The sequence below is a fragment of the Ceratotherium simum genome, chromosome 7 (assembly GCF_057802395.1).
Source record: "Ceratotherium simum simum isolate JZ-2026a chromosome 7, ASM5780239v1, whole genome shotgun sequence".
Taxonomy (NCBI): domain Eukaryota; kingdom Metazoa; phylum Chordata; class Mammalia; order Perissodactyla; family Rhinocerotidae; genus Ceratotherium; species Ceratotherium simum.
Window position 1 is genome coordinate 78,988,219 of NC_141906.1, and position 12,674 is coordinate 79,000,892.

Consider the following 12,674-nt stretch of genomic DNA (forward strand, 5'->3'; position numbering starts at 1 on the left):
ATCATCTTGCTTCTTCTTGCCTGGGAAGGAAGGATGTACATATCTTGTGGCTAGTATTCTGGAACTGGTTGATGAAGGGAACTAATGGTATCTCTATTTAGAACATAGTTTTAATTTAATGACTCTTTTCTTTCGAGAACCTCACACCTGCCTTCTGTGTTTGCTGTCCTTAGACCCAAAGCCATTTTGGCTTAATTGCTCTGGAGTGAATACTTACCAACTCCTGTTAGATTGATAAAGGAGTAGCTGTCTCTCTTTGCTGAGTGGAGCTAGGAACCTGGGAGCTTTCAAGCACCTTCTATAGATTATCAAGTAAGCCTTCTTTCCTCCTCTACTGTTGATCTCATCCCCACTTTCTTTGGTAAATTGTGCCTCTAATTCTTGATTCTGTACTGGGTTCCATAGGGAAATGGACTTGCTATTGTTAGTCTTTGTCTTTGTAGGCACTTAGGTTTGATCTTTCTCCACTCTGCTAAGTCATTTATCATTCTTCCATCTGTACAGAATACAATAATAGGAAGTGTAAGAAATTCTCAATATTCAGAACCAAGGCCCTTGGAGATATTGCTCTTCTCTAACCCAATTGGAGCAAGAGTGCCACACCCACACCAGCCCCACATACCCATAGAGTTTGCTTCTCTAGTTCCTTCTTGACTGTCCCCCAGCTGTCCCAGGGCTACCTTCTGTCTAGTTTTGGGTGTTGTATTTTTTGTTCTTGAGCAAAGACTGCAGATAGGGAATGGAGGTTGACCTGAGGTTAGCTTTTTATATCAGGCAGTTTGAGAACCGTTGAGGGTGAGAGACTCTATAACATAAATCTACAAATATAAAAAAAATTAACTATATTATTGGTAATCATTCCCAGTAGGACTTGTACTTGGTATCTACTAATTTATGACACTGAATATAAAAAAAGGTAAGATAATCATATGTAAAAATTATTTTATAGATTCAGACTGCGTTTGCTTCACTGAGGCTAAGTTAGTGAATTTCTTCAGTGACCATGCATATTTATTGGGCGCTTTCTGTGTGGTGGGCACTGGGCATAAAAAGAAGAAAAAAAAGAGGCATGATTGTTGAGGGACATTGGTGGATTAAAAAAAAATACATGTGAATTTTAAGCTTGTTTTGAAACAATATTTTTTCCTAAATTTTCAAACAAAATGAGGACTCATCAAAGACTTTTCTAAGAGATTATACGATTGTTCTGTTTTCTAACCTATTCTATGTTCACCACTCTTCTAGCTTTCTTTTCATGTGGTGATTCACAAACTAACACAGAGCATGGGTGATACCTACCTGAGTTTTTACTCTCAATTTGCTTTGTTTGTGTTTCACATATTTCTGAGGTTGGAGTGAGAAAGCATTTTAATTAAAAGTATTTCTACAATGAATGATTAATGGCTTTTTAAAAAATAAACAAAGAAGAGTGAATAGTAAATAGTAAATAGTTTCACCTAAGTATGCCAATAAAGTATATAAAAAAGTATTATCCTGAGATAAAAGTCTTATATTAAATTTATGTCAACAATTATATCAGCAATTAATATTCAGAAATGGGCTAATAGATAAGTTAATCTAGAAAGCATGGTAAATATTCAGTTGTAAATTATATTTAAATGTTCCAAATACTTTAAGAGGCAAATTACCTTTGATAATGTAGATTTACCATTTGTGATTGACTTTCAATCCTGTTCCCATTCTGGGGACAGTGGCGATAGGGTGCGGTTGTGACGGTAGGCAGCCTGAGATAAGCTTTCTTGTGATATTGTTTATATTGAATAATAAATAGTCACTACTTCATGAAAACAAATACAAATAATATCAACTTTATATATGTATATACATTCACACATATATTACCCTTAGTGATGTTTCTAAAAGTGTGGTCAACAAATGACCTCTATCAAAATAGCTGGGATGCTTGATAAATACTGATTCCTAGGCTTCACCCCCAACTGACCCAGTTGGAATCTCTGAGCCTGAGGCCACGAAATCTGCCTTTAGACAACTACCCTGGGTAGTTCTTATGTACAATAACATTTGAAAACCACCTGTGGGATAGGATAGAGGAGGATGGGTGAGCTCATCAATAGAATTGTTCTATTTGCTGAAGTAAAGAAATCCTGAGAAAGTGAATATGGAACATGCAAATCCCTGTAGTGCATCTGGTAGACGAACTGTAATCTCTTCCCTATTCAGACCTCATTTCCTTTCTCAACAATGCCTTCTGCCGTAATCAGGAACCATTCACTGAGCTGTTCCTTCTGTTATTTATTTATTTGTGCCTATCAGCTTGATGGATAGAGAAGCTGGCTCAGGAGCACAGGCACCCATGACCTACTTTGCCATGCTAGTCTCTCTTGCCTTCACTTTCCCCCTTGGGAGGATCTGCAGCGGACCATTGATTTTGAGTTGGTTTCAACTAGAGATGGCAAAATTAGTCTTAACTTAGCCTGTAAAATTATATTCATTACCAATCAGGAAGGGCGTTGTGAAATACAAATATGTTTGTCTTCACATTTTCCTATTACACTAAAGATTTCAGGTTACCAAGAAATATGAGAAAATATATTCTTCCTTCCTTACTCTCTACCTCTCTCACCCCCTGACAACCAATATGCTTGAACTTGAGTTAATTTTCCTTAGAGAACTTTACTTTTCCTCCTCTTATTTTCAGCTTCAGCCTTGTGGCCTTTATTATTGAACTTGTGAAATACAGTCTTCTGAAGCAACGGGAGCTTTAGGTCTTCAGTGAGAGTCCCTTTATGCTGCTTTTACAGACATCCATTCTCACTAAACCCTGCTTCTCACATTGCTAGAGCAAGCGATGTCCATCCTCTTCCCAACACTTTCCTGCCTCCCTGGATATATGCATCGCCTGAGTTCCTCACATCCTAGCTTCAGGGTGTATTTCCTAATGAAATTATAAAATGGACAGGCCGTTGTGTTGTGGTCAAGAAACCGAAATGACTTTTAACATTTGTGTGAAGAATACCAAAGCTCTTCTGCAGTGCTGACAGAAGGAGGGGTGGAGATGGATGGCAGGTGACGCTGTTTTGTTTATGGATAGAGGCAGAAGTGAGATGAGCTGGGTTTAACTCAATTTTTGGCACAGTTCAGAAAAAGCAGCAGGACTGGATAGAAGACTAACTGCCTATTCAGACTGTAGGCATCTCAAAATAAGTCCTCCTTGTCCTTGTAATTGAACCTGCTGTAGAGGCAGTGAGGTATAATCACTAAGAATTTGGACTCTGGTGTCAGGCTACTTAGGTTTAAGATTTTGACTTGACCGTTTACAAGCTGTGGCCCTTTAGCATGTTGTTTTACATCATTGTCTCTCAGTTTCCTCTCCTGCGATGCAAGATGGGTCATTATCACTGACTACAAGGTTGTTAGTGGATTAACTGAGATAGTGAGTTGCAGCATCTGGCACCTAATAAATGCTCAGTCAGCCATACCAATCATACTTATTAATGACAGAGAATTACAGGCATAACTTGATGCCAATAACCAAACCTTTATACCTCATTTGTTTTCTTGATTTGGAATTTGGATAATAGTTTCTTTTAAATATATTTAGGTTGGACTATGAAATTGCTGATATTAAGCAATTCTGACCATAAAAATTGTGATATCATTCAACAAATAGTTAAAGCTACATATATATATCTGTCTTGGTACATAGTTCTTTTAGGAGCACTGTTAGGCAAATATTATAGTGTTGATTTAGAAAGTAAAGCTTAGTGATGTGAAGTGGTTTCCCCAGAGACGCAAGACAGCAGCAGGGAGAGAACTCTGCATCCAACGTCAGTCCTTGGATTCAAATCCCACTTTCTTTTTACCACATAAAGAACTTCTTAAAGAGTGTGAAGAAACTCTTTAAATGAAAGATATATACTATTGAAATTTAATTTTGCTGAGCTAAATATTTGCTCCTTGCCTAGAGTATATTTTGTCATGTATTAGTCAGGGTTATACAGAAATATATATAGGGGGCCAGCCCAGTGGAATAGCGGTTAAGTTTGAGCGCTCCACGTCAGTGGTCCAGGGTTTACGGGTTTGGATCCTGGGCCCAGACCTATGCACTGCTCATCAAGCCCTGCTGAGGCAGCGTCCCACATGGAGCAACTAGAAGGATGTACAGCTATGACATACAACTATCTACTGGGGCTTTGGGGAGAAAAAAGGAGGAAGATTGGCAGCAGATGTTAGCTCAGGGCCAATCTTCCTCAAAAAAAAAAAAAGAAGAAGAAGAAGAAGACGGCAAGTGTGGATTTGAAAGTCCTGTGAGGAAAATCTTGGACTGGACTTGGCATTTAGGAAAAAAAAAGAAAAAAAAATATATATATGTAGAGAGAGAGAGAGAGACTTACAAGGAATAGGCTCATGTGATTACGGAGGCTGACTCATGAGCCAGTAGGCTGACTTAAGCCAGTACACTCAAGACCCAGGAGAGCCAATGGTATAGTTCCAGTCTGATGGCAGCAGGCTGGAGACCCAGGAAAGCTGAATGTGCAGATGAAGTCTAAATGCAATCTGCTGGACAATTCCCTCTTGCTCAGTGAGTTGGTCTTTTTGTTTTGTTTACCCAGGCCATCAACCGATTTGATGAAGTCCACCCACAATATAGAGGGGCATCTGCTTTACTCAAAGTTCACCAATTTAAATATTAAACTCATCCAAAAACATCCTCCAAGTTGATGTATAAAATTAACCATCACAAGTCCACCCCTTGTCAACTTAGCACCTGTACACATCTCCTTGAATCATACTTAATCTCCATAAAAATATAATAACAAGGTTATATTTCCACCTAACAGGATAAAACTATCCTGCATACAACTGAAAAAACACTAGCTCTTTCCCCAGAAGAGTCCTTGCTTGATGTTTACTCTTTTCCTTGGTGTCTCATAACTTAAATACTATGATGTAAAATTAACGATACTTACCTATTTAAGTCAATACATCTTATGTTACATGATAAAGGGATAAGAGAGGGAAGAAAAAGATATTTGATACGTATGTACAAATATTCATAACAAAATAAATAGGAAATATTCATGACAATCCCAGTCCTCAGTTCTGTAACTGGTCACATGGCTACAGCTGATGTTTATAACTCTCTTCTTCCACTATCTATTCCATATTCCCTTTGCCTTCAGCAAACACCTCAGCTGGTCATGTTTCTTTACCTAGTGGGATGACCCAAGCCTTCATTTCTGAAGAGTCTGGGCCATTAGTAGTTCTTCCTGAATTGGGTTGTTGCAGTTTTACAGACTTCAATTACAGGGCATAATAATACTGAGAGACACCCAAGGGGATCTTCTCTATTCCGGACATACTCTTCCTTACCTTCATTGTGGGGTAGCAATTCAATTTCTCCTTGGTAGTCAGGATAATCGCCCAGCCAGCACAGTAACTCCCTTCTATGCTTCTTGATTCAGAGGCATGCAGAGTCCAAAGTGGCCAGGCTGCATTCTTAACTTCCAGTTCAATGGAATCGTTGTGTCTCTCGGTGGAAGCATTCCTTCCTTCGGAACTAAGACCTCTAGGACAGCAGAGCCTAAGGTTGCAAGGACAGAAAACAAAAATTTTGCCTGTAGGTTGCTAGGAATAATCATGAAAGTTGCTACTCCCATTTTCACCCCTAGATTCCTGGACCCACAAATCTTGGCTATAAGAGGAGCATCACATATTGGGTGCTGATTCAGAGCATATAGAGCCACCTGGAGAAATTTGCCCAAGCCCTGAAAGGTATTGCCACCTAGCTGGAACTGGAACTGCGTCTTCAAAAGTACACTCCACTGTTCTATTAATTCCACCTGCTTCAGGATGGTGAGGAACATGGTAAGACCAGTGCTTTCCATGAGCATGGTCACTTCTTTTGCTCTGAAGTGACTTCCTTGATCAGAAGTAATGTTGTGTGGAATACCATGTTGTGGATAACGCATTCTGTAACTCCATGAATGGCAGTTTTGGCAGAAGCACTGCATGCAGGGAAGCAAATCCATATTCAGAGTGTCTATCCCAAAAAGAACAAAACTTTGCTCCTTCCATAAAGGAAGCAATCTGGTGTAATTAAGCTGCCCAAGTCGCTGACTGATCACCCAGGAGAATGGTACCATATCAGGAACTTAATATTGGTCTCTGCTGCTGGCATATCAGGCACTCTGCAGAGGCTGCAGCCAGGTCATCCTTAGTGAGTGGAAGTCCATGTTGCTAAGCCCATGCATAACTTCCATCCCTGCCACCATGGCCACTTTGTTTATGAGTTATGTCTTTGTTTGGAAAAAGACAGAGATGACTGAGTAAAGAGGCTAACTGGTACCCATAGAACATTAAAATCCTTCTTTGCTAAGGTCATGCTTTGGTGGGCTTTGACGAGGGACACAAATATCTTTACATTTTTCACCCATTCAGAGAGATCTAACCACATACCTCTTCCCCAGACTTCCTTGTCACCAATTTTCCAATCACGTTTCTTCCAAGTCCATACCTACTTGCCAACCATTGGCTACAGCCCATGAATCAGTATATAATTCCACCTCTGGCCATTTCTCCTTCCAAGCAAAATGAACAACCAGCTGCACCACTTGAAGTTCTACCCACTGGTAGAATTTCCCTTCACCACTGTTCTTCAGGGATGTCCCAGAAAGGAGCTGTAGCTGTCCACTCTCAGGTGGTGCCTGCATGTGCTACAGAACTATCTGTAAACCATGCCTGAGTTTTCTCTTCCTCTGTCAATTCATCATAGGGATCTCCTCCTGAGGCCAAGGGTGGAGGCTGTGAGAGAGAAGGTAGTGTGGCAGGAGTAGAGACCATGGGCATTTGGGCCACTTCTTCAGGTAACTTACTTGTTACTTACTTCAGGGCCTACTCAGACCCAATCTCATAAACACCACTCCATTTGATGGAATGTTGCTGTGCATGCCCAACTGTACGGGGTCAGTTAACACCTAGTTCATGCTTGGAAACTCAGGTATCATGGTAACTTGGTGACCCATGGTTAAGTATTTAGTCTCTACTAAGGCTCAGTAGCAGACTAAGAGCTGTTTCTCAAAAAGAGACTAGTTGTCTGCAGAGGATGACAGGGCCGTGCTCCAAAATCCTAAAGGCCTGTGCTGTGATTCACTTACAGGGGCCTGCCAAAAGCTCCCAGCAACATTCTTATCTGCCAGTGCTACTTCATCTGCCCTTGGATCTGCTGGATCATGTGGCCCAAGTGGCAGAGCAGCTTGCACAGCACCCTGGACTTGTTGCACAGCCTTCTCTTGTTCTGGGTCCCATTCAAAATTAGAAGCTTTGTGGGTCAGTCAGTAAATGTGCCAGAGTTACATACCCAAATGAGAAATTCATTGCTTCCAAAATCCAAAGAGGTCCACTAGATGCTGTGGTTCTGTTTTTGCTGTAGGAAGAGTTAGAGGCAACAACTTATCCTTCACCTTAGAATGGATATTTCAACATGCCTTGCACCGCTGGATCCCTAGACATTTCACTGAGGTAGAAGGACCCTGAATTTTTGTTGAATTTATTTTCCACCTCTTGGCATGTAAATGTCTTACCAATAAATCTAGAGTGGCTATTACTTCCTGCTCACTAAGTCCAATTACCATAATGTCATCAATGTAACAGACCAGTGTGATATCATATGGGAAGGAAAGGTGGTCAAGACCCCTGCAAACCAAATTATGACATAGGACTGGAGAGTTGATATACCCCTGAGGTAGAACAGTGAGTGTATTGCTGGTTTTACCAATTGAAAGCAAAGTGCTTCTGATGGTCCTTATTGACAAGTATTGGGGAAAAAAAATTTGCCAGATCAATAGCTACATTCTAGGCACGAGGGAATATGTTAATTTACTCAAGCAATAAAACCACATTTGGCACAGCCATTGCAAATTGGAGTCACCACCTGATTAAGTTTATGATAATCCACTGTCATTCTCCAAGATCCATCTGCCTTCAGCACAGGCCATACAGATAAATTGGATGGGGATATAATCACCACCTCTGTAGCTTTCAAGTCTTTGATGGTGGCACTAATCTCTGCAATCCCTCCACGAATGCCATGTTGCTTTTAGTTTACTATTTTTCTAAATAGAGGTAGTTCTAGTGGCTTCTACTTGGCCTTCCCCTTCATGACGGCTCTCGCTTCACAGGTCAGGAACCAATGTAGGAATTCTGCTGGATGCTGAGTATATCTATTCCAATTTTGCATTCTGGAACTGGGGAGATAACCACAGGATGGGTTCAGGGACACACTGGACTCACTGAGAGACAGACCTGAGCTAAATCTCCATTGACCACCTGACCTCCATAAGCCCTTACTCTGACTGGTGGACCACAGTGATATTTTAGGTCTCCTGGAATTAACATCAGTTCAGAGTCAGGGTCCAGTAATTCCTGAAAGTTCTGATTATTTCCTTTAATTCAGTGAACAGTCACCCTGGTAAAAGACTGTAAATCCCTTTGGGGAAGGCTGGAAGAAAGATTAACAATATAAATTTTTGGCAATATACAGGGGCCCTCTTCAAGGGGACCCAGTCTCCCCTTCATTCAAGGGGTTCTGGGTCTGTAAACTGGCTCAAGTCTGGGAATTAACTGAAGGGCTGTGACTCTCTGCTTTTATGATTCAGATTAAACTTTCTTCACTTTACCTAAAATTCTTCTGCTTATACAGATTAAGTAAGAATTTAGTAGGCTTCCTATCTATCTCCCTTCTAGAACACCATAATTAACTAGCCAGGACCATAGGTCTGGGCAACTCAGACTATTCTGATTGCTGTTTTGACTCTGCTGTTCATTATAGTAACTATACCCACCTTGGTTTTGGCAGTTGAGTGCTACCACTCGGCCCCTGCCACTCCAGGGTCCAATTACTCCCATTGCATTTGTTTCCCATTTCAGTGGCCACAGTTCCCACTGTAAGATCCAGCCTATGAAGAAGAGCAATCACAGAGCTCTTCAAGGATGGGGGCTCCCCTCAGAAGTTTATTTCTCACAGTCGTGGTTAAAGTTGTGTCTCTGGATCCTCCCAGAGTGGGTCAGTAGGTCTTAAGTGACAAATCCCCTCTAGGATTCTAATCTCCCTAAGCTGTTGAATTCCTTCCTCTCCAGTGAACTAAGGCAGGTCTGGCATTTCTAGCTCACTCACTGTGGGCACATTTTAGCCCACGTTTCAGCCAATTATCTAAACTGTTAGAGCCCTTTCTAACTCCTCAAGCTGCAGCATTAAATGCAGAATCTCTGCTTGGTGAGCCCATATCAATAAATTCAGCCTGATCCAATAGTTCTTTCCACTATTATCCCACACACTTAGTATCCACTCCCACACATGTTCCATGGACTTCTGTCTGTATAAATTAGAACACTCAAGTAGTTCTTTTGGAAGGTAGCACACTTCCTCAACGGGTCACATTTTGTACCTCACCTTTAGAGGCCTGCAGGGACCTGAGTATAATTATAGTTCTAAAAGCAAAGAGGGTTGGTGGGGAGGGTCCTGAGGATAATCAACGTTGTCTTGCATGGCAATTGCCTCAGGGCAATGCAGGGTTGATCCCCTCAGGATGGGGTGGAGAGTCAGAAGAACCACCACCACTGGAGGGTGGGAAGGTCACTTCTACTCATCAGAGTAAGACTCATCAGAATTTAGGGGCTCAACACCCCCAGCCTCAACAGGGTTTTCCCACATAGTCCAATTCCAACTTTCAGGACCCCGTTCTTTCCCAATCAGTGCCCTCACTTGAACAGTAGACACCTTGTGAAACTGAGAAGTCTATTTGCTCTGTAAGTCAGCCTCTCACAAGATGAAATTCTGGGTTTGGTTTTCAACAATCTCAGTCCTGTAGCTCACAGAAAATAAGGGTTTCTTTCAAGACAGACACAGAGGCTTTTAGATCATTTACATGGTGCTTGAGCTAGAAATTCGAATCTCTGAGCTCATTTTTTCTTTCACCACTTTGTTCAGCGACATTATGAGCAACTGGTCAATCTCATGATACTTGTTAATTTGTCAAAGATGTTTGAAAATATTATATACATCGTCACTCAGATCCTTGCTTTTTCTGTGTTTGATAAGAGTGTCTCTATTGATAGATCATGCCTTGGACTACCAGTACTGTCTTAACTACTACTGGAAATAGATCCCTAGCGTCTTTAACTCTAATTAGTTTAGAGATCCAATTCCAGAAATCCCAGAACCATTCAGAAAATTCATCCTTAGAATTCTGTTCCTCTAGAACCACTCTCAGTACCACAATTTGTATTAGTCTGCTAGTGCTGCCATAACAAAATACCACAGACTGGATGGCTTAAACACAAATAAACACAAATTTATTTTCTCACAGATTACAGTGCCAGCAGGATTGTTTTATGATAAAGCCTGTCTTTCAAATGTTTGCCTTTTGGCTTTACCCTCACATGGCTTATTCTCTGTGTGTATGCACTTCTGGTATCTTCCTCTTCTTATAAGGACAATAGTCCTATTAGATTAGGGATCCACCCTTATAACTTCATTTAACCTTAATTACCTCCTTAAAGGCCATATCTCTAAACACAGTCACATTGGGTATTAGGGCCTTAACATGTAAATTTGGGAGGACACATTCAGTCTATAACATGTCTACATGAAGCAAATGTTCTGTAAATAATAAATGAGATAGTAAAATCCCTTTTCAAGAAATCAGAAGTCTGAAAATATTTACATTTCTTTATTCTCAGGTATAACTTAGGAAAAACTAAGGCTTCCATTTGTTTTGACTCCCTGAGAATTGCAAGTCTAATAGTTGAATAATACTAACAGTAATAATAATTTGATGATAATAACAATATAGTCACTTCTTACTGAGGTTTTATTTTGTGACACATACTATGTACATGATTTTCATTTATGAATAGTATTCCTTAAAAAAATCTTACATAAAATAACATAGTTTTCAAGATGATAAAAAAAATGAGGCCAAGGGCCGGCCCGGTGGCATTACGGTTAACTTTCCATGCTCTGCTTCAGCAGCCCAGGGTTCGCAGGTTCAGATCATGGGCATGGACCAGCACACTGCTTGTCAAGCCACGCTGTGGCAGCATCCGATATAAAGTAGAGGAAGATGGGCACGGATGTTAGTTCAGGGCCAAAATATACAAAGAACACTTAAAATTCAACAGTAAGAAAACAAACATCCTGATCAAAAAATGTCCAAAAGATTGGAACAGACACCTCACCAAAGAAGATATACAGATGGAAAATATGTATATGGAAAGATGTTTAACATCATACATCATCAGGAAAATGTAAAGTAGAACAACAATGAAATACCACAACACACCTATTAGAATGGCAAAAATCCAGAACACTGACAACACCAAATGCTGGCAAGAATCCAGAGCAAAGAAACCATCACTCGTGCTGGTGGGATGCAAGATGGCACAGCTACTTTGGAAGACAGTTTGGCAGCTTCTTACAAAACCAAGCATATTCAGCACATATTCCAGCAATCACACTTTTTGGTACTTGCCCAAAGGAATTGAAAACTATGTCCACGTAAGAACTTTCACACAGATATTTATAGCAGCTTTATTCATAATTGCCAAAACTCTGAAGAAACCAAGATGTCTTTCAGTAGATGAATGGATAAAGAAACTATGGTACATCCAGACAATGGAATATCACTCATCGCTAAAAATAAATGAGATAGAAAGCTATGAAAAGACATGGAGAAAACTTAAATGCGTATTACTAAGTGAAAGAAGCCAATCTGAAAAGGCTACATACTGTATGATTCTGGAAAAGGCAAACCTATGGAGAAAAAAATCATTGGTTGCCAGGGAGGTGTGGGGAGAAGGGAAAAGGGATGAATAGGTGGAACATGGAGGATTTTTAGCGTAGTGAAAATACTATATATGATACTATAATAATGGTTGCCTGTCATTACACATTTGTCCAAACCCATAAAAAATATGACACTAACAGTGGACCTTAATGTAAACTATAGATTTGGGATGATAATGATGCATTGATGTAGTTCCATGAATTGTAACAAAGGTGCCACCCTGGTGGGGGATGTTGATAATGGAGGAGGCTGTGCCTGTGTGGGAGAAGAGGTTATATGAGAAATCTCTGTACTTCCTCCACAATTTTGCTGAGAACCTAAAACCGCTCTAAAAAATAAAGTCTTTAAAATAAAAACCAAAATCTAAAAACCATGAAGCTTGGTGAGGTTAAACAACTTGCCCCAGACCAAATGTTCCTCAAAGTTGGTGTGTGAAAGAAATCCAGATTTGACTGGGGCCAAATCCTAGGATTTACAACTGGCTGTACTCCCTGGTCTGTACAATGGATTCTTAAAACACCAAGTACAATTTTTTTTCACACATTTCTATTGATTTAAAAAAATAAAATTCACATCTTATTCCTTTTATATTATACTTAGAACCCAAAGATCTCCCCATACTTAAGCAGAACTGTCTGCAAACCTTTTATGAACATAGACTGTGTCCCAATAAATGTTTGCACATTTATACAGGATGAACCTAAACTTCTGAGATGAAAATATATCCCACTTGCCTACAAATTGTTGAATTTTTTCTGCATATTTTTATATTTTTCTACATATCTTAAAAAAAGGCATGTCTTTCTAAAAATCACTATCAGCAATGAATTGACAGCTCCAGAGGAA

General features: G+C 40.1%; 1 pseudogene; it reads right to left on the bottom strand.

The window, feature by feature from the left end:
* Positions 1 to 5,079: 5,079 nt before the first annotated feature.
* On the bottom strand, positions 5,080 to 9,976 carry LOC106803133 (uncharacterized; annotated as a pseudogene).
* Positions 9,977 to 12,674: the final 2,698 nt, after the last annotated feature.